The sequence below is a fragment of the Nuphar pumila genome, chromosome 3, assembly GCF_984573655.1.
Source record: "Nuphar pumila chromosome 3, dmNupPumi1.hap1.1, whole genome shotgun sequence".
Classification (NCBI taxonomy): domain Eukaryota; kingdom Viridiplantae; phylum Streptophyta; class Magnoliopsida; order Nymphaeales; family Nymphaeaceae; genus Nuphar; species Nuphar pumila.
In genome coordinates, this window is record NC_143251.1 from 6,175,475 (window position 1) to 6,196,569 (window position 21,095).

At 39.7% G+C, this 21,095-nt stretch overlaps 2 pseudogenes; one reads left to right on the forward strand and one right to left on the reverse strand.

Annotated features, from left to right (window-relative positions):
* Window positions 1-1,856: 1,856 nt before the first annotated feature.
* Window positions 1,857-5,287, reverse strand: LOC149841758 (reticulon-like protein B11; annotated as a pseudogene).
* Window positions 5,288-16,341: 11,054 nt separating this feature from the next.
* On the forward strand, window positions 16,342-18,867 carry LOC149841759 (L-type lectin-domain containing receptor kinase IX.1 pseudogene; annotated as a pseudogene).
* Window positions 18,868-21,095: the final 2,228 nt, after the last annotated feature.

The following is a 21,095-nucleotide window of genomic DNA, read 5'->3' on the forward strand; positions in this document are numbered from 1 at the left end:
CTCACCAAAGTATTTGTTGATGAACATCACTCACACGTTTACACTTGTTCTTGTTAAAGATAACATTATCTATAACCGATAGTTTTCTCCCAATAGTAAACGTTGATGAGCATCATACCTACTCACTCACACTTTCATACTTGTTCTTTAGCCTTGACAGATTCTATCTCAAAAGATCTCGTAGATCATATTCAAAACCTTGAAAGTCCGAAAGAGGTGTAAAGGTATCACACAAAAACAAACAAACCACAATGAGATCAAGCATACGTGAACACTCTTTTAACGCAGTTCGGCCACAAAGGTGCCTACATCCACGATGAAGACTCTATCAAACTCTTGCTGATTGTACCCTTTGACAAGAGAGATTACATGGAAATATTTTACATTAACAAGGTAACTTAAGAAATAGGAAAACTTGAATAGAGAAGGATTCTCAATGTTTTCCAATCCTCTCCTAACTTCATGGTGAAGAAACCCAACCACCTTGTGATGTCTTTCGAAAGAGAGGTCTTCAAAAAATCTCTCATAGCTTCACTAGCTCTTCATCCCCTTGGCATCCCTATCTCCTCTGGAATCGAGCGTTTAGAGAAGATCGAGTTCCCTAGAAAATCAAGAGAAACACAGTCCATCGAGCATTTTGGGTAAAAGCTGAGTCACAATTTGTACTCTATTGAAAACACAGGCATTAGTGATCTCTCATTGTTCATCCATTGACTTGGAATAAGCTGATAACCACTGGGATCGATCCTTAGGGACATCGTCGACTTTTGTTCTATCATTGAGTCATTGTTGGAGACAAGTTTATAGTAAAGAAGTTTGCCATCTTCAATTATCAATATTGGAGGTTATATACGAAGGCATACCTCAAAGGGTAAGATGTGTGGGAAAACAATGTAGTATGAAAAGTGAAAGTAAGAAAGAAAAATTATAACATTTTCATAAGATGCACGGGCAGGAAGATGTTTACAAATATGAATGCATGCAGGAGGATATTTACAAAGGTGTTAGGGGAAATTTACAAATGCGGAACAAAATTAGCATATTTAGAAATTCGATGGAAAGTTCGCATATAAGAAGAGATTTGGATGTGCGAAAAATGAAAAGGTCCTTTTATAGTCGAAAAGTTGCATTTTTGGACATCAGGACGATTTTTTAAAAATTATAGAGTTTTTCCCAAAACACATCATTTTTGTCATACTAAACCATCATTTTTCGAATTATAAACTCAATCCAGTTCAAGTAACAGATATGATGGCATATGTTTCTATAGGATTTGGAGTATATTTTCACCGTGGACCATTCTGTTTTTTTTTTTTAATCCCTAAATGTAGTTATAGTTAAGAGCTGAAATGCAGACCTATGAGGCTACCACCTTCTTAGCTAGGGCAACCATGGTTTGAAACTCACGAGTAGGGATACAGACAAGCCGAGCTCAACCCAAGCTTGGCATGTTCATGCTCGGCTCACTCACTTCACATGGTGTTCAATATTGACTCGAGCTCACCCTGAGCCTGAGCCTGAGCCTGAGCCTGAGCCTGAACTATGGTGTTCAGGCTGGGCTCATGCCGAGTTTCGAGTCAAGCAGAGCTGGGCTCGTTTAGCTCATCCTGAGCAAAATGGGCCAAGCTAGCTCGGGCTCGGTGTGTACAAGCTCAAAAAATCATTTTTATGGTCAATAAACCCATTTGATTGGGAACTGTGAGAGAAATTATAATTCCGGAAAAAAGATTCAAGCAAAAAATATATTCACAAGCAACAAAACTATTCAGTGGACCCAAATTGATTAAGAAAAATGCATATCAAAACTGCGATTATGACGAATGAATATCCAAACCGAATGACAATAGACTTTGAGACTAACCAATATAGGCGAGCGTTAAGAAGCTGAAGAGACTTCCGATATATGAAATAATCCACAAAAAAGGACAACCTAACCAAATTGAAACAAGATTCTCAAATCAATTGGTGGAGAAACAAAAAGTGATCGAAGAATGCAGAAAACCTCAAGAAAAGGCTTCGCATCTTTCTTAATTATAATATCATGAGCGATCACCAACACAACATTAATATACACCCTCGTCGAATCGGTGGTTGTCGCTATGCGATCTTCCCATTATTCAAGATTCGGAAGAGACGGAAGAGATCTAGGTAGAACAAAGAGACCAGTTCCAATTCAAAATAAAGGAAGAAATCCAAATCCAAGAAGAGAAATGGAAAAGAAGGAAAACTATCGGTTGGGAAGAGTAGCAGATTTCACCCACAATAAGAGGATCGAGATGAGAAGGAGAACGTTCGCAACGAATGACAAGAAGTTGTATCCGGCTCCATCAAAGAGAAACTAGAAGGCAGAAGTCGTCACGAGAACCACAATGCAGATGTTCCGCTGCTTCCATAACAGGATATCAGCAATTGCAAGAGAAAACCCTACCTTTGATCAAAAATCGACACCCAAATCCTCAAAAGGGGCAGAGGCCCGAGGGGGAGCGCAAACTAAAAAGGAGAAAGGGGAGAACGAAAGTGTAAAATCACCCAACAAATTCGTCAGATGAAGGGGGAAAATAAGGGCCGGTGAAAGAGAAAGACAATTCCTCAATCGCCTCCCTCAATCACCGTGAAAGGAGGGATGGAAAACCTCATCCCTTACGAACGACGTGCAGGTGGTGTGGGTTATTGTAACCACCCGATCGGGGGTCTCTCGAGCCCGGGTTCGTGGACGCTAGTTCACAGAGGTAAATTACACAATAATCTCAAAAACAACTCCAAATCATGCCAGATTTTTTTTATTTAATAATTAAAGGTCTATACATCCATTTTTTTCCAATAATCATCCAAATGCATAAACAGAATAAAAGAGTAGAGAAAAACCATACTTCGATGTGGCTGATGTGGCATAGTCGTACTAAGTCCTGTGAGTGACGACAACAGTCCATGAACCTACAATTGCAACCAAAAGAAGGGGTGAGTCTACAACCCAATAAGATTCTATTTACAAATAGACACGACTGTTGCAATTGTAGTGAGCTCTAAGATCTCAGTCTTAGTTTATTTTGCTATTTATGCACACATATTATTTATGAGTTTTACCCCCTTTACCGCATCTCTATTATCATTCTCAACACATCTTTTACTCTAATCGACTATTCCGGATATAGCCTTCTTAGGCATAGCAACCCATGTAGACAACTCAGAGTCTATAATATTGGCCATGCATATGAACCACTCACAACAACACAGTCTAAACCGGCCCAGACTACAGACACAGGTGCTGCAATAACTCGTCGGTTTCAAGCTGGGAGCAAAGGAGCTTAAACAGTAGCTAGCCGAAGAGCCAGGGTAGTTATACCTGCCCCCAAGGTGTCTCAAAAAGCTACACCTGTCCCCAAGGTGTCACAAGGAGCTATACTTTCCCCCAAGGTTTTGTGGTTCATGCTATATCCTACATGTGTCTAGTGGGCAATGTTTTAACCCCTAAGGATCACCTAGGAACATCTGAGGTATTCCCAAGTTGCTCAAGAGGTACACACCTCAACATTGCCCCAAACCATGCCTCCTAGTAGAGTTTTCCATCATATTCTGTGTGATCATCCTATACACAACTTTCTTTCAATATCCATACCTTGAAGTCAATAAGTTATAGAATAGTCAATGTATGTCCACTAAGTACTTTTAACACATGTTCACATGTCTAAACTGTTAAGGATGACAATCCACAACAGATTAATTCACGACACTTACATTTCTCCTCCTAAGGCATAAGCGTGACATTCCTTAAGATAATACCTACCATGAGACTCTGAAACTCTACCCTCAATTTTCATATAACACATCAATCTGATACAATCATGTTATGCTACATTTATTTCATAACTTAAAAAATATGCATGATCAAGTTTAAGCATCACACTTGAATTTTATAGATTCTTAAGCATGCAAAATAGTATCTATTCACAATAACAAAACTAGCATAATTGAAGCATTGAAATCATATTCAAGAATGCCTAAACTAGCTAGCATGTGTTTCAATTAACTGAGGAGGAATTTGCAAATATTTACTTACCTGGAATGCTTAAATTTCAAATTCTTAGTTTTACGCAACCTTTGATCTGAAATCCATAAATACTTTGCATCATTAACAAAATTACTAAAATATCCTTAAATTTAACTGTCAAACTCTGACTTCATTCTTTCACAGTTTATCCTCACATCCCTTACTAATGGATTCTACTCAAGCAGTAGAATTCACAAATTCAAGAATCACATGAATCTGACTTCATGGCACTTAGTTATGCCTTGTATATTCTGTAGGCATATCAAGGGCAAAATGGTCTTTTTGATCTTTCAACCATTCATAACGACATCTTGGTCATATTGGTGATATGTCGCCTTAAAATTTATATCCAAATTCTGATTTGTCTTGGTCCAGACTGAGTCGGTCTAACCCATATTGGACCCGTCTTTGGTCTGGAATGAATCGGTCCACCATTACAAACCTGACTCAGTCAGCTAACTACATCAGACCCGACTCGATCTGAATAGACCGAGACGGTCTATCACAATACATAGATCCATACTCATTTTTTTTTTGTTTGGCTTGGTCTGGACATGCCCAGACTGAGCCTACTTGGTCTGGCTGACTAGGCTCAATCTGGTTTGCCTAGACTTGAGACCAATTCGATCTGCTGACCGACTCATTCTACAAAATTGCAGATCGAGTCTGTCTCAGACCAAACCCTCGACAGTTCCGGCAATGCCTGTTGTCGGACTATCATTAGGTAAATTGAAAAGGGTGACCGTTCTGGCAACCACATTGTTGCTGATTCTGTAGTCCCCTACAAGCGGGATGGCACCATTGGCGATCACCGATTGCCTGCGGTTGCCAACCCCCTTTTATCCTTCCTATCTGTTGGTGACAACAAGGGAAAACCCCCTCTGCTACCCCTTTTTTTTATGTCTGAGGCGATGAAGGCAGCGGCCGGACCTACTGCCTCGTTGTGGCAGGTAGTTCGTCACCAGCGGGTGGCACTAGCAGAGGGAAAACCCATGTGTTGCTCCCTTTCTTCCACTGCAGGGCAGGGACACAGTTCTCTCTGTCCTTGTTCTGTTGTAACTCACCAGCAACCATGAGGTTGTCGACGACTTATGTCTTAAAAATGAGAGGAAGAGGGGACTTACCTATCGATGACCGATGGTGGGTCCTCTCCAACTTCTCCCTTCTCGCTCCCTCTCGGCTCCTCTGGTGGTTGAGTTGGGAAAGGGGAAGAGGCCCCCCTATGGCTTTTATAGTCATGGAGTGTCGGTTCCCCCTCCTCCCGAATTAAATAGGGGCACCCATCTTCCTCTCCCACAATTTGATTCATGGGGCAGGAAGGGGCATGATTTCCCCCTCCTTCCGTAGCCCCCCCACAATGAGGGGTGCATTACAATTTCACCCTCCTTACACAAAGATTCATCCTGAATCTTTCTCAAAAATAATTGGGGAAATTGTGCGTGCATATCTGCCTCATTCTCCCATGTAGCTTCATCCTCACTATGATGCTTCCATCTTATCATGAACATGACATATGCATAAAATGTAAAGATTTAAAAGTTCTACATGAATCAATTTTATAACTATACATGAACTGTGCATGTACATGATAAGTATGCATGGAATGTAACATGATATGCAATTCCATGAACATGGATACATAATCAAATAAAAAATAACTTCATGCAAGCATGCATACAGTCACATCAAACATTACAATACATTCAAATCATTCATATCACAATAATGTCAAACATGTACCTACAATAAACACACTCGAATATCCCACTAACTACAACCATGACTAGCATGGTCTCCGAAATACAAACATAACAGCATATGAGAAAGTGATGTGATATGTATTATAAGATGTAATTCACTATTTTGAGTATGCTTCTTGATCACTTGTTTAACTTTCATATTCTTCTTCTTCCTCCGCCTCCTCTTCGTCTTCTTCGTCTTCTTCATCATTGGGTGCCCATCCACTTGGTATATCATTTGGATCATATTCTTTCATACATGTTTCATCGGACAATAAAGATGTGACATGCAGATCATGTGTGACATCATGACCATAAGAGAAGTCATGCATATCATCTGATTGATAGTAATCACCCCATTCCACAATCTTGTCTTCCTGTAACTGATCATACTTGGGGTATAGTTTAGACTTCACCTTGCAAACTGTCCACCATTCATTTCTATCTGACTTCATTGTATTCAGATATGAAGTATAGTATACTTGTTGAGCTTGCAAGGCTAATATGAAGGTTTCATATATTTCAAATCTTGATTTATGATTCACCTCTACAATGCCTGAGGCTTTGTCGACTCTTGTTGTTGTGGGATCAAACCAATGACACTTGAATAAAGTTACCCTGTTATTTATGCCTAAATAAGTCAACTCCATTATTTCTTCTCTAACACCATAGTAGTCATGTTTATTTTCACCGTAGTTGTTACCCTTGACACACACGCTACTATTCATCATTCACTTATTTACACCGTAGTCTTTTGTATAGAATAGATAACCATTTATGATGTATCCATTATAACATTGCACAAATTTGGTCAGACCATTTTGTAAATCACATATTCCTTGGTCATTAATACCACCATGGCGGACCTACAAGCATAAACAATGACTGTGATCACGATCAATTAAGTAACATATTGTTGTTTACATGAAAAAAATGCATGTCATTGTCCTTACAAACTCTTTCAACCATGCCACAAACTTATTTTCACGTTGTTTCTCCACTTCTAAATTAGTGAGATGTGGAAGTTCTCTTCGCAACTCCAGATCAAATCGTCTGCACTTAACAAATAATTATATTACCGAACCATGTACATATGTAGAGAACTTAGTGTAACATATTAAGTATACTTACTCGATGTAGGGGTCGATCACTGAGCAATTAAAAAGGATATAGATTTATGTTGCGTCTTGCTCTCGATCTTTCAAAAGTCTTGACCAGCAACTGCCAAAGGCATGCCCAAGTGGTTTAAATATCGATAGTTTGTTAGCCACAGTAACTTGTTCTCCATCATCATTACGAGGTGGGCAAGTGTAACATGTTGAAATATGAGATTCAAAGTATATAGATGAGAAATTTGAAATATCTTCTAAAGTGTATGCCTCACAAATTGAACACTCCACTCTTGCTTTATTCTAAAACTTTTTTTTGAGGTCAAACATGTATCTGTCAATAATATACATCTCGTAATACAATAAATTTCCAATAGCATTTGAGAGAAAAATATACCTTTCAAATGAATACATCCACCAATATTGCACAGAACCACCAACCCTAAGTTCATATGGCAAATGTATGATCACATGTTCCATAACATCGAAAAATGTTGGCAAAAATATCTTCTCTAGCTGACAAATAGTAGTGACGACAGAATCCTCGAGATTCTTTACCTCAATTACTACAACTTCCGATGCGCACAATGTTCTAAAAAATCTACTCAACTTGGATAATACCCCCATATAGGTTTGTCTAACATATCATGGAATGCTAGAGGAATCAACCGTTGCATAATGACATGACAATCATTGTTCTTTAACCTATATAATTGTTTCTCGTCTATCTTCATAGCCCGAGTAATATTAGAGATGTATCAATCTGGAAATCTCAACTGTCTCAACCACTGACATACCTGCTTTACTTGATCTCGTCCAAGCACGTACCTTGCCACTGGTTTCAGTAATTTGCCATTATACTCTTTGAGTTTCAATTCTAGTCTTTTACATATTACTTTTAAATCCATACGGGCCTTCAGATTATCCTTCATTTTTCTTTTAACATTCATTACCGTATTAAACACATTATCAAATACATTTTTTTTTACATGCATCACATCCGAATTATGTCGTATCAATAAGGTCGGCCAATATGGTAGTTTCCAAAATATAGATGTTTTTGTTCAATTATGATATTTCCCAAATCTAAGGAAGGGCGTCGTACTATGGGCATCTGTCAGTCCATATAGAAAGTATTGCAATCGTCTTAAAATCTCTATGCCAGACAATTGTGTAGGTGGACCTTCTATTTCAATTGTGCTTGCTCGAAACACATTCGTTTATCGTCGGAATGGATGGTCGCTGGGTAAAAATCGACGATGACAATCAAACCAGCATGACTTTCTTCCATGCTTCAATCTAAAAGATTTTGTATCCTCTATGCACTACGGACATGCCAACCTCCCATGTGTTCTCCAACCAAATAACATACCATATGCAGAAAAGTTACTGATTGTCCATAGAACAACAACGTTCATATTGAAGTTTTATTTTTTGTAGGCATCGTACATGAGAACACTGTCATGCCACAATATTTTTAGTTCATCAATCAATGACTTTAAATATACATCAAGATTTTGGCCTGAAAACGTCGGACCAGGGATTAATAGCGACAAGAAAAGATTTTGATGCTTCATACACAAGCTTAGAGGAAGGTTGTATGGGGTGAAAAATACTGGCCAACACGAGTATAGAGTTGATCTACCTCCAAATGGATTAAATCCATCTGTACATAAACCGAGTCTAACATTTCTTAATTCCATTGCAAAGGTCTGATGAATACAATTAAAGTGCTTCCAAGCTTTCGCGTTAGTAGGATGCATGATCTTGTTTTCATCATGTCAAACTTTATTTGCATGTCATCTCATGTGTTTAGTTGTCCTCGAAGACATATACAATCATTGCAATCTAGGGGTGAGAGGGAAGTAACAGAGCGACTTGTATGACACTTCTTTTGACCTCCTGCTACTATTGCCTCTTGTCTTTGGCTTGAACCGAGGATGCCCACATGATGGACATGATCTACTATTTTTTTGATCTTTGAAATACAACATACAGTGATTTGGACAATCATCTATCTTTTGATACCCCATACCTAGATCGTTGACCATAACCTTCACATAATAGACATTTTATGACAATTTCTCATCTTTGGGCAACATACTCTTCACAACAGAGTAAAAATGATCAAAGCCTAATTGGCTCAAATTATACTCGAACTTCAAATTCAGTGGTTGAAGAACTGCAGACAAGATAGTGTGACTCTAGCAACCATTCCAAAGTAGCTCATCAGCATCTCTAAGTAAGTCATAAAATCTACTAGATGCATCATTTGCTGCTTCTTCCTTTACCTCAGTTGGTACATCACTAGAACCCATAGCAGAACCCAGTTCTGGTCCTACGGTATCAAATATCAAATCCATATATGGATTATCGTGTACCACATCCACCCGTGCGTCAAAATTATTCTAAAATTCTTTACCATGAGGCATCCAATTCTGATAATCACTCACAAAACCCTTTATGTATAGGTGATGTCTAACACCATAAGGTTTTACAAATCGATTGTTCTTACACATCGTGCAGGGGCACCTGATCTGACCTATGGGATCCACTGTACTGACACTTGTCATTGCAAATTTAATAAAACTGTCAACACCATCAATATATTCAACTGATACCTCATTGTCAACTATCCTACGGTACATCCATTCACGGTTTGCAGTCATTTGTCCTATGATGTTATGGATATTATACTAACCAATTAAAAGAGAATCATAAGAATGCTATATGGTTTACAAATCTTTTAGAAATTCTTGTTTGGTGATTGTTGGTGAGCATTTTTTTTGTTTAAGTTAATGCACAAATTTTCTTTCCCTCTCTACCACAAACATGTTTAACATGAAATGCAATTCCATGAACTATTATGCATGCACTGATAATTCAATATTTTCGTGTATAACACCATCACATCATATTTATAAAAATCACAAGGATATTTAGAAAGATGAAATCACATTCACAAACGCGATACATTCAATTTAAGCATGTTTTCATGATACAATTTAGCATGAAATGCATAATCAAATCCAAAATAACTTCATGCAAGCATGCATACAATCACATCAAACATTGCAATATATTCAATCATTCATATCACAACAATGTCAAACATGTACATGCCGCAAACACATTCTAATATCTCGCTAACTACTACCATGCCTAGCATGAAATCCAAACTCCAACAAAACAACACTAGATATTCACAACTAAGTGTGTGTGTGTGAGTAGAAAAATGTTGCATCCAAGAAAGTAAATACTTGTGTGTGATTGCATCACTTATTCACCACGGGTATTTACCTGATTTGCATGCTTTTGTATTTGCATATTTGTTCTTTCTTTTCGCATAGCATTTTAAGTCGCATGTGATGCTTAGCATCAAGCATCGCGCATTTTGCTCTGCTATGCACCTACAATGACAAAGGCTGCCATCCAAAGACAAAGACACAGGCAGTGAGCTTCGCCACGCTCTGCCTGACAAAAGAAGAACACGACAGGGGGTAGAGCCCCCTCCCCCTATCGGGATAAGAACCACTCAGGTAGAGGCTTTGCCCTCCCTGCCCAACGAGAAAAGATAACAGCCTACCGGAGAAACAAAGTGGACAGGGGGCGGAGGGGCTCCGCACCCTGTCGACTAAAAGAACCAAGGACATGGGGCTCCGCTCCCTACTGATCAAATGAAAACAAAGTAGGTACGGGAGAGGGGCCGAAACCCTCCCTCGTAACTCAAGCAACAGAGAGGGGGTCTCGGCCCCTCCCTTACCAAGAAGGAGAAACGGGAAGGGGCTGAGCCCCTCCCTCAAAACCAAGAAAAATGAGGCAAGAGCCCAAAGCCCCTATTGAATTTTTTTTCACAAGCGGTAGGGGTTGTCTACCTTGTCGACCTGTCGTAAAAACTGGCAGGGCCTTAAGCCCTTGCGGGCCGACCATGGTTTGTCGGCAGGGAAGAACGACAGACCCCTACCTATCGAAAAAAAAAAAACAAAAGCTAAAGAAGAAGTAGAAGAAGAAGAAGACACAAGAGAAAGAGAGAGGGGGTGAGAGGTTACCTAGAGAGGTGAATGAGGGTTCAAGTATGAGAGTTGAGCGAGTGAGAGGGTTTGACAATATAAGTGAGGGAAGAAGTAACACGGCATTCGGCGGCGACACACGACAGTCGGTGGTCGGCGGTGGCGATCAATACGAGGAGAGGGGGTTCGGGGAAGGTGAGTGAGGGTTCGGGGTCAGTGGTCGGTGGTCGGCGGTGGCACACAATGATTGACAAAAGGAGAAAGGTTTCTGGGAAGGTGAGTGAGGGTTCGGGGTCGGTGGCGGCACACAGCAGCGAGAGAGACAGAGTGAGGGAAGAAGTTACTCGGGTGACAGAAGGAAAGAACTCGGTCGACGGGCGGTGAGAGGCAATTCCGTGCGAGGAATGAAAAAAAATAAAGGGAAAGAAAGGGGCTCGCATTAGGGATTTACGGGGAAATTAACGACAAAAAAACTTTGTCTCCTAATCTGTCGCCAATTAGCGACGGAAATATTTTGTTGCTCATCCGTCGCTAAGTTATGACGGAGTTTAAGACGGAATTTGTCCATCGCTAATTAGCGACAGATTTGGAGACAAAAAATTTTTGTCGCTAATTCTACAGGTAATTCTAATTTTAAGGACAACTAGTTTTCTCTAGCTAATCCGTCGCAAATTTGCGACCAATTATTTTTGTCATAAATTTTCGTCGCTAATTAACATTTTTCTTGTAGTGAGAATTGATTCAGTAAATATAGTACTCTAAACTTAGACTGAACATGTTTTGATGTAGGATGAGTCAGGTCAAATCATAAGAGTTGAAATGACCAAATTACTCTTTTGTGTACCCAATATTCAATTAAGTAAAATAGACATAACTTTGCACTTCGAACTCAGAATTAAGTGAAGTTTGATGTGTTGGACTCGTATTGTAGAGGAGAATCTTCTTGTCTTATGGTTTTAGTTAAATCAATGACAACAAAATTAAAGTTTGACAAGTCAACATGGGAGAAGTATTTTGATAATTTTGTCAAAATATAAATATGGTATGCGTATTAATATGAACATGTTTGTGTGATGATCAGATTCTACTATTAGAGCCACTTGAGACTCGATTGTGACTAAAGTATAATATTTATATTTGAAGTAGGAGATATTATAAGTAATTTTAGTTGTAAAGAAATTATATTACGTTGCATGTTATTATTGTTGTTGTATATTAGCATGTTTAGAAATATAGCTCTTGAGTATAAACATGATATCTATAGAATAACTATGCATGAGTTTATTATAATGAGATAACTATATGCACACGCTAGTAGTGATGTCATACATATTAGAAAGAGATTGTTTTGTGATAACATATCTATGTTATAATATATGAATAACATGCATTATAATAAGAATGTGATAACCCTTAAATCCTTTGAATTTAGTCGTGTTATTTAAATTTTATATTGAGATTAACATGCTTAACCACTTAAATCTCAAAAGTGGCAACCTGTAGAAAGAGTCACTTGATTCACGACCAGAGTGTAACTACTATGGAGAGTGAGTTGCTACTAATTTAATGATGTAGAGACTCTACCTCTTTATATACTTAGTATGATACAAAGTTTAAACTCTATTATTATTATGAGATTGAGAATGAGATTCGTTATGATTATTTCAGGATAACATTTGTAGAAGAACGAGTGAAATATGAGCTTGAAAGTAAGGTTCAACGTAATGAACTTAAAATATAACTTAGAATTATTTTCACATAGTATCTGGGACTCTAGACAATCATAAATGGTTGAAAGTCATTAAAGTTAGGATGTAACATGAATCATGCCAAGTTTGACTTTTCAATGGGGTCTCCTTTGTTATTTTATTATAGTGCTTGATGATCTGAAAATCAATCAGAGTGTATAGTTCATAGTCTGACCAATAATGTACAATTAAGGTGTTCTACGCAAGTTGCTACAACCATAGAGGGCTATAACTGGTATAGCTGACCTAGTATTATAGTCTGGTGTGAGTGAGTGAGTTACGAAAGAATTTTAAAGTACACAAACTTTATGTGGTATGTCAAAAATTAAACTTAGATTAAGAGCTTAGAGCCCATTAAAGTCATTTATTGCTTATAAATATTTTTTACTGAGTTGTAGACTCACCTTTTATATCATTATAACTGTAGGTTCGATGCACACTAGCACAAACAAAACGTGATCAACTACTTCAACTTGCAACAGAATATTTATTAGTTTTATTTTCTTATCATTGAACATACATGTAGTTATTATTTTCATATGTTATGAATGATGAACTTTGTTAAAAAAAATGAGTTTACTAGAAAAAAAATTAGTGATGTTTTTTATATATGAACTTTGTATGCTTTTCTTCTGAAAGTAATACTAACCGGACTTGGAGTTTTGAAGTCTCCGGTGGGTGTTGTGAAACTCTATTTTCACTTTCTAAACTCAAAATAGTAAGTAACGTGGGTTAGGGATGGCAGTGGACCGGGGGAAAGTGGGGCCCCGCCTCGCCCCGTTTGGACCAACGATGAAGGGTATGAAATGGGGATGAAGGCGGGGAAAAAGGTTAAAATCCATCCCCGTTTGGGGATGGACGTACACTTTTCCCCGCCCCGCCCCGATCCCGTCCCCACCACTTTTCCCCGCAATATCCCCGCTCCACCCTGCCTCATCCCCGTTTGAACCGGGGATGGAGGACATGAAACGGGGATGAAGGCGGGGGTGGAGACCTTGTCCCCCACCGTGCCCAGCCCCACTGCCATCCCTAACATGGGTCGGGTCGGGTCTTAATACCCGGTCCTGCTCGAGCCAAGCCTTATCGAGCTTGGAGGTCGTTCAGGCTCGACTCGAATACTCATCTAAGCTTTAGACTACTGTTTAGGCTCAGCTAATTTAAGGAACGGATGAGCCCGATCCAAGCCAAGCCCAAGCTGACTCGGTTTGCTGTGCATCCTATCCACGAGGGCATCCCTTGCCGTCAGAGTGCAAGTTGACTGTACTCTTTGGTGGGTAGAGGGTACCTCAACAGTTTTGCCAACTGGAGTCCTGCCGATATGCATTATGTGATGGGGGTCTTTCTTTGGTTTAGCCCAAAAAAGAAAACAAAGGAAAAATGGATCCAATTTAGGACCCAAAGTAGATCTGATCCATGCCACTTTCGACAAATTTAATTTAGGTTTAACAATATATTATTTCACTTCAGTTTACCAGGAATATACACTAAGAAGAAAAAAAGTTGTTAGGCAGAATAGGCTTATACTTTCCCATGTTAGTGTCCTGGCTACTGGACATCCATTGCCTGGAATGGGTTTGCAAAATAAATCCAATATACCTATTCGGGTTGTTCTGTTCTTTTTTTTTTTTCTTCTTTTAATTTTTCGTCAAATTTTTGCATGCGAACTAGGGTATACTAGTCCTGAAAAGTTGTGAAAAATAGCGTACGTGAAAAAGTGGTTACTATAAAAAAAATATCTATCAGTCAGAACAAAAAGTTGTAGTTCTGCGATGTCCACATTTTCAGGTTTTATGTACGCATGACTTAATCAAGAAAAAGAAATTAAGAGGATGTTGTTGGCAAAAGTGAGGAAAATCTGTATGCATTTGTCCCATCCACCTTTTCTCTGTGTGCGACGTGGGTCCTCTCAACTAAAGGATCTGGATTTGCTGGTTGAGACCTATCTCTATTATAACAGAACAGAATGTTTGGAAAGTGAGAAAGTAGTTCATTTTTTGGGGTGCATCAATACTTTTTCTTGTAATCTAAAGTTTAGTGCATAATAAACATAAGATCCACGGTCTCAAGTCAATGTTCAAGTGGGTCGTTCCCCTTGTTCCCGCCTATAAGTTGCACACACACTCTCTCTCTCTCTCTCTCTCTCTTCAATGTGGGACTCGAACAAGGATAAAAGTAGATTGAGATACCATGATTGATCTGGATTGGATTTATATTTCAAAATAGCATATTGACGTACGTATCAAGGTTAATTAATTTGGACTAGATTTGAGTTTTGGATTAGCATATTCAAATTAAGTCACAAATATAAACTTTATTTACATGCACACAAAAAAAAGATTATATTTGATCTTGATACAAAGTTAAATTTACTATTATGGAGTTGTGTTTGGATCCAGATCTAACCAATCTAATTACAGTTCTTACACATAAAACTTTCCACTATTTATTTTCTTAGTGGATCCAGTATTGTGATTCAGATTCAACTTACTGAATTGGATCTTCTTCAAATTTGGATCAAGGTTCGTACTTGATGCTTGAAATTCTTTTTCAACTTAAGGTTGATGAGGAAACTGTATATCAAGGCCCATTTGCACCCGAACTGTCAATGTTAGTCTGCGAGTAAACTCTAAATATAAAAAATGGATGGGATGTAGTTAGTTGCGCGTTTTAAATTTGTCATTTTTTTCTTGGGAACAGATACAAAATTATGATCTGAGTAAACATTCAGATTGGATTCAGAGTTGAGATGCCCACCTTTAACTTGATCAGCTCCTCAAAAGCACTCTATTACCAACATGAGATCAAACGAATTGACCTTTAAGTTACTTTGCTCTTCTTCAAGTATAGCATCCTCTGTCATAACGGTCTTTTATGATTTAGTATGCAACTGACCCAAAAACATGCAAGGTGGTGCATATGTTAACCGGTCGGATCTAGGTATTACCGAATCCGATTTAATCGGATCTGACCTACTTGGATTCGGAGTTGGATTCGGATGGAAAAAGATAGAACCGAATCTGGTTCTGACTAGTTCAAAATCAGATATTTACACTTAATTGTATTGGGATCTTAGTCGGATTTGGGTTTTAACCGGATTTGGTTCAGATTTCAATAAAAAGTAAATACTGGATCTGAAAAAAATGGATCTGGTTTTGGCTACAGAATCCGACTAATCAGATTCAGATTCGGGGTCCGAAATCGGATTACATCCAACCCGTTGACTTCCCTACTACTACTGACATCCATATCATTCTAACTTTTGAAATGTTCATGTTTATGAGGAATAATGTGAGAAACGCCTTTATAAAACGAAAACGTACCGGTCCAAAAAAAGAGGGCGGATTAGGTGCAATCACATTGCACACTTTGAGTTTGAAGAAATCAATGAGGAGCAATTTCCTCGCGGCCGCAGGCATGTTTAAGTCTATGATGGGATTCATTTTATAGTCTACACTCTCAACTGGATGTAGACTAATCTTAATTGTAATTGTGCAGATGCATCAATGATGAACGTAGGATCTGGATAGGGTCTTTTTTTTTAATTTTCATGCTTGTAGAATTCGAAGGGAGTGTTCCCATTGCACCTTCCATTTTTATTGACTTAAAATAAGATACCATCGAGATAACGTTGACGCTCAAAGTTGCTTGACCTTTCTTTCAGTCTCTGCCACAAAAATTTCTCTAGATTCTAAAAAAAACTTTTATTTTGGGAAACGATTGAAAATGCACATCCACATACTTCTACCAACGCCAAATCTCTCTCTCTCTCTCTCTCTCTCTCTCTGTGTGTGTGTGTGTGTGTGCAATGTCTTACCACGCCATCTTCTTCGTCGTCTTCCTTGATTTGATTCTCTTCTCCTCCTCCACCACCACCACCGCATTCAATTTAACTTCCTTCCCCGAGCAAGTCCCCGAAATCAGGTTCTTCGGCAAAGCCTCCGCTTCGGACGAGAACTTCATCGAGCTCACACCTAAACAGGAGAGCGGCAACATCACCTACAACTCAGGTCAGGCCATCTACTACCATCCGATCACGCTCTACGACTCGGCCACAGGATCCATTGCGGACTTCATCACTCACTTCACCTTCATCATCGACGGCCGCAACCAAAGCAACACGGGTGACGGCTTCGCTTTCTTCCTTGCACCTGAGCACTGGACCGCGCCGAAAAACCCCACCGGCCACTGGTTGGGGCTCTTCAATGCCACCACCAACGGATCCCCCAATACCCATGTCGTGGCCGTCGAGTTCGACACGTTCCAGAACGGATATGATTCGGACGGGAACCACATGGGGTTCGACGTCAACTCAGTGGGCTCCAACAGCACCGTCGATTGCCAGTGGGACTCCTCCAGAAAGTTGAAGGGCGAAGTATGTGTGGAGTACAACTCCACGAACGGGACCCTCTTCGCGAGTTTGACCTACCAAAACGGCTCGCTCCAATCGAACCTGTCCCTAACCATCAATCTCACAGAGGTCCTGCCGGAGAAAGTCGTTGTTGGCTTCTCTGCTGCAACCGGGCAGCATACCGAGTACCATACGATCTTGAAGTGGGATTTCAATTCTTCACTCCATTCCCCTGACCATACTCCCGCACCCGCTCCCTCTCCGGCCACCCACCTCAAGTGGGTCATCCCCCTAGCGACATGTTTGGCTGTGACATTTGTCGTTACACCATTAGTGATTACAATTCTTGTTATTTGGAGAAAAAAGTATAAGAAGGCAGTGGAGGAGGAGCAGGAGGAGGAAAACGTGGAGGAGTTGCGTATAGTAGAAGACGATGGGGTTGATGACATGATGGATTTCGCAACGGGACCTAGGAGTTTCAGCTACTCAGAGCTCGCTGAGGCAACCAACAACTTCAACGCAAAGGGAAAGCTCGGACAAGGTGGGTTTGGCGTGGTCTACTTCGGCGTTCTGGGTTCCACCCACGAGAAGGTGGCGGTCAAGCGGTTCTCCAGAGGGTCGTGCCAAGGCAAGAAGGAGTTCATCTCGGAGGTCACGGTGATCAGCCAGCTGCGCCACCGGAACCTCGTGAGGTTGATCGGGTGGTGCTACGAGCAGGCTGAGCTCATGCTGGTATACGACTACATGGAGGGAGGGAGCCTGTTCTCGCACCTCTTCTGCCCCAAGGCCGGGACCGTCATGCCCTGGGCCCAGCGCATGAAGGTGGCGCTCGGCCTGACCTCGGCGGTGTTATACTTGCACGAGGAGTGGGAGCAGTGCGTGGTGCACCGCGACATCAAGTCGAGCAACGTGATGATCGACTCGAAATTCAGCGGGCGTCTCGGCGATTTCGGGCTGGCGCGGCTGGTGGACCACAGCCGCGCGGCGCAGACGACGTTGGTGGCCGGGACGATGGGTTACCTGGCGCCGGAGTTGGTTATCACGGGCAAGGCCGGCAAGGGGACCGACGTGTACAGCTTCGGGGTTGTGCTGCTGGAGATCGCAAGCGGGCAGAGCGCTTTCCAGCCCGTCGGGGAGCAGGAGTGGGTGTGGGGGATGTACGGGTCAGGAGAGGTCGTGAAGGCCGTCGACGGGAGGCTGGGATCCGAGTTCGACCGTAGGGAGGCTGAGTGCATGATGGTGGTGGGGCTTTGGTGCGTCCACCCGGACCAAGGGAGGAGACCGTCGATAAGGGAGGCGCTCCGGGCGCTGAGCTTTGAGGTCGGGCTGCCCAGGCTCCCGCCCAGAATGCCCACCCTCAACTTTTGCAGCCCGCCTATGACTATGAATGTGGATTCGTTTCCCGGTCCAAGATGAGCACTAATGGTGGGACGGTAGTTTGCAGTGTGAAAATATATAGATCGGAGAAGCAATGGGCGAAGCCTGAGTTCGAGGAACGAGTGCTATAGAAATATATATGTTTGAGAAGCATCAGTGGACGTGATTAAGAAGAAATAATTAATTGAAGCCGTTAGCATGTGATGTGAAATGTAAATGAACTTTTAGCTAGCTTTTGTTCCATTGTAGGTTTTGACACTTTTATTAAAAAAATGCGCATTGGATGTATACTTGTTTCCTTTAAAAAAAATGTGCAGTTTAACGTTGAAAGCCCTTTTTCAGGACAGTATACAAGAAAAGGTAGATCTTCAATTTTTTCATAATTTAAAGAATAAGCCTTTATTTTTATAGGAACAAGCTTCTCCTAAGTTTTCTGGGAACGAGCTTCCATTCATACTCCCTATTAAGAATCTTATGATGCAAGTTGTCTCGATCAATTCTGACATCATAGATGAATTCGGCATGCATGGTCAATTTAATAAGAATCGACCTTTGGATCATCCATATTCTCTTTTCAAATTACAAAATTGTGTTTTGTCAACCGTTGATTCTTGAATCCCAAAAAAATCTTGCATGTACACAAGTTGGATTTCCGCGATTTAAATGTCAATCTTCACCAAATGATGTTGTAGATCACATCTGCAGAATCCGTATCGGTCGAAAAAATGAAATCCCAAGGAGGGGTATGAAGATAGGGATGACATAGGGGTTGCTATTGAACCCATTTGTGTGATTTCATGCATGCTTGCAAAGTGGGCTTCTGTTTTATTTTTTTAAGCTTTAATTTGAAAACTATGGATCGCGTGACGACTAGGAGGATGGTAGCCATCACCCTGGTCACCCTTGTAATTCTTCGAAGCGTGAAAGACGCGCATAGTCATGCAGAGTAGGGACGTGGAAAGCGGGCAAGAGAGGAGTTTAGCATTTCACAGTAACGCAATGCAAGCAGGACCACTCAATCCAATGTGTGTGGTTTGGTGTAATGAGTTTGCTTGTAGGATTACTCTTCTTAATTTGGATCCCCAAGATGAAAAACACACTAGTTCCATGTTATTGTAATATTAAAAAATATAAGTTGCAAGATGCCTCCCAGCTTAGCAAATATTACTAATTTTCTTTTTTCTTTTTTTCTTTTTCTTATAGGCAAGCTGAGGCGTGGTTCGTTGTTGAATCCCTTAACATTTGCCAGCATGGTTTTTCAATTAAAATTCTTGCTTTTATTACAAAAATTCCTTTTTTATCGCTTGTTCATAAAATCAATAAATTTTATCTTATTTGTTAGAGAAGCAAAGATTGAGGGGATCTTTTGTAAAGACTAATGACACACACACACACACACACACACACACATATATATATATATATAAGGTAACTAAAATATGTTTACCAACCAAACAAGTTTACTAGTATGAACCAAGATTTTCATAAGTTTTTTTTTTTTCAATTTCACCATAATGACGTGATCTAGATGCTTGGTTTTATAGAAACAAGTGCTTAGATCATTCAATTACGATGTATAAAAAGGATTTTTTAAGAGTTCAAAATCAATGACTTAGAATTTTCACAAATATTCAAGCATAAAAAATTACTTTGCTTGATCTGATTATGATGATTCAATAATTGATTCCTAGCAAATGAATCATACCGAATGCATCTGCAGGGTTAGATTTGCAAAAAATACTATGAAAATCTCGATTCATACCAGCAAATATATTTGGCTGGTAAACATATTCCAGTTTCCTTATCACTACAAGAATTCCGCGGATTAGCGACAGACGCTATCCAACGCTAATCCGTCGTTGAACTGTTTAGCAATGACTTAGTGATGGATAGCATCCGTCACAATTTTCTGGTTGCTAATTAACGATAGAACTGATTTGTCGCTACTTCCGTCGCTAATTCGCGATGGATTAGAGAATTTTATTATCCGTCGCTAATCCATCACTAAATAAGAACTGATTTGGTTTTATGACATATATATATCCGTCGCTAAAATTTAACGATGAATACATATCCATCTCTAATATCCTTCACCAATTTAGCGACGGATTAGCGATGGAATACATTACACCACAAAACATCAGCTAATTCAGTTTGTGAGACAGATAAATATCCATCCCTAATTCATCACTAAATTGGCAACGAATATTAGCGACAAATAATATTCGTTGATAATCCGTCACAAAAATTTTAAAAAAAATAAAAATTAAATTATTTGAAATATAAATATCAAGAAAAAATTTCTCGTTATACAATTTATATAACCTGTGTATAAAAAATAAAGTACACATAAAAAATACATATACAAAGCAGGTGTAACAAATTTAACACAAGATATATGTGAAACAAATTTAACAACCCAGTATAATCCTCGACAAGTTCTAATTAGTTACAAGTGAACATATACAAAGAGTTTTGTTTCAAACAACAAGTACATGAAACAAATTCAACATATGAAGTTAATCCTCGCCAAGATTCACAGCATCATCCTCTTCATTGTCTGGATCTGCCCCTTCATCCATGCCTCTGTCAGCTCCTCTATGCTGATCATCTCCAGCATCCTACAAGAGAACCAAAATGTTAGTATTGATAAATAAAATATAATAAAATAAATTATATGCAATGCACCTAATCTAAGGCAATCAAAGTAACATGG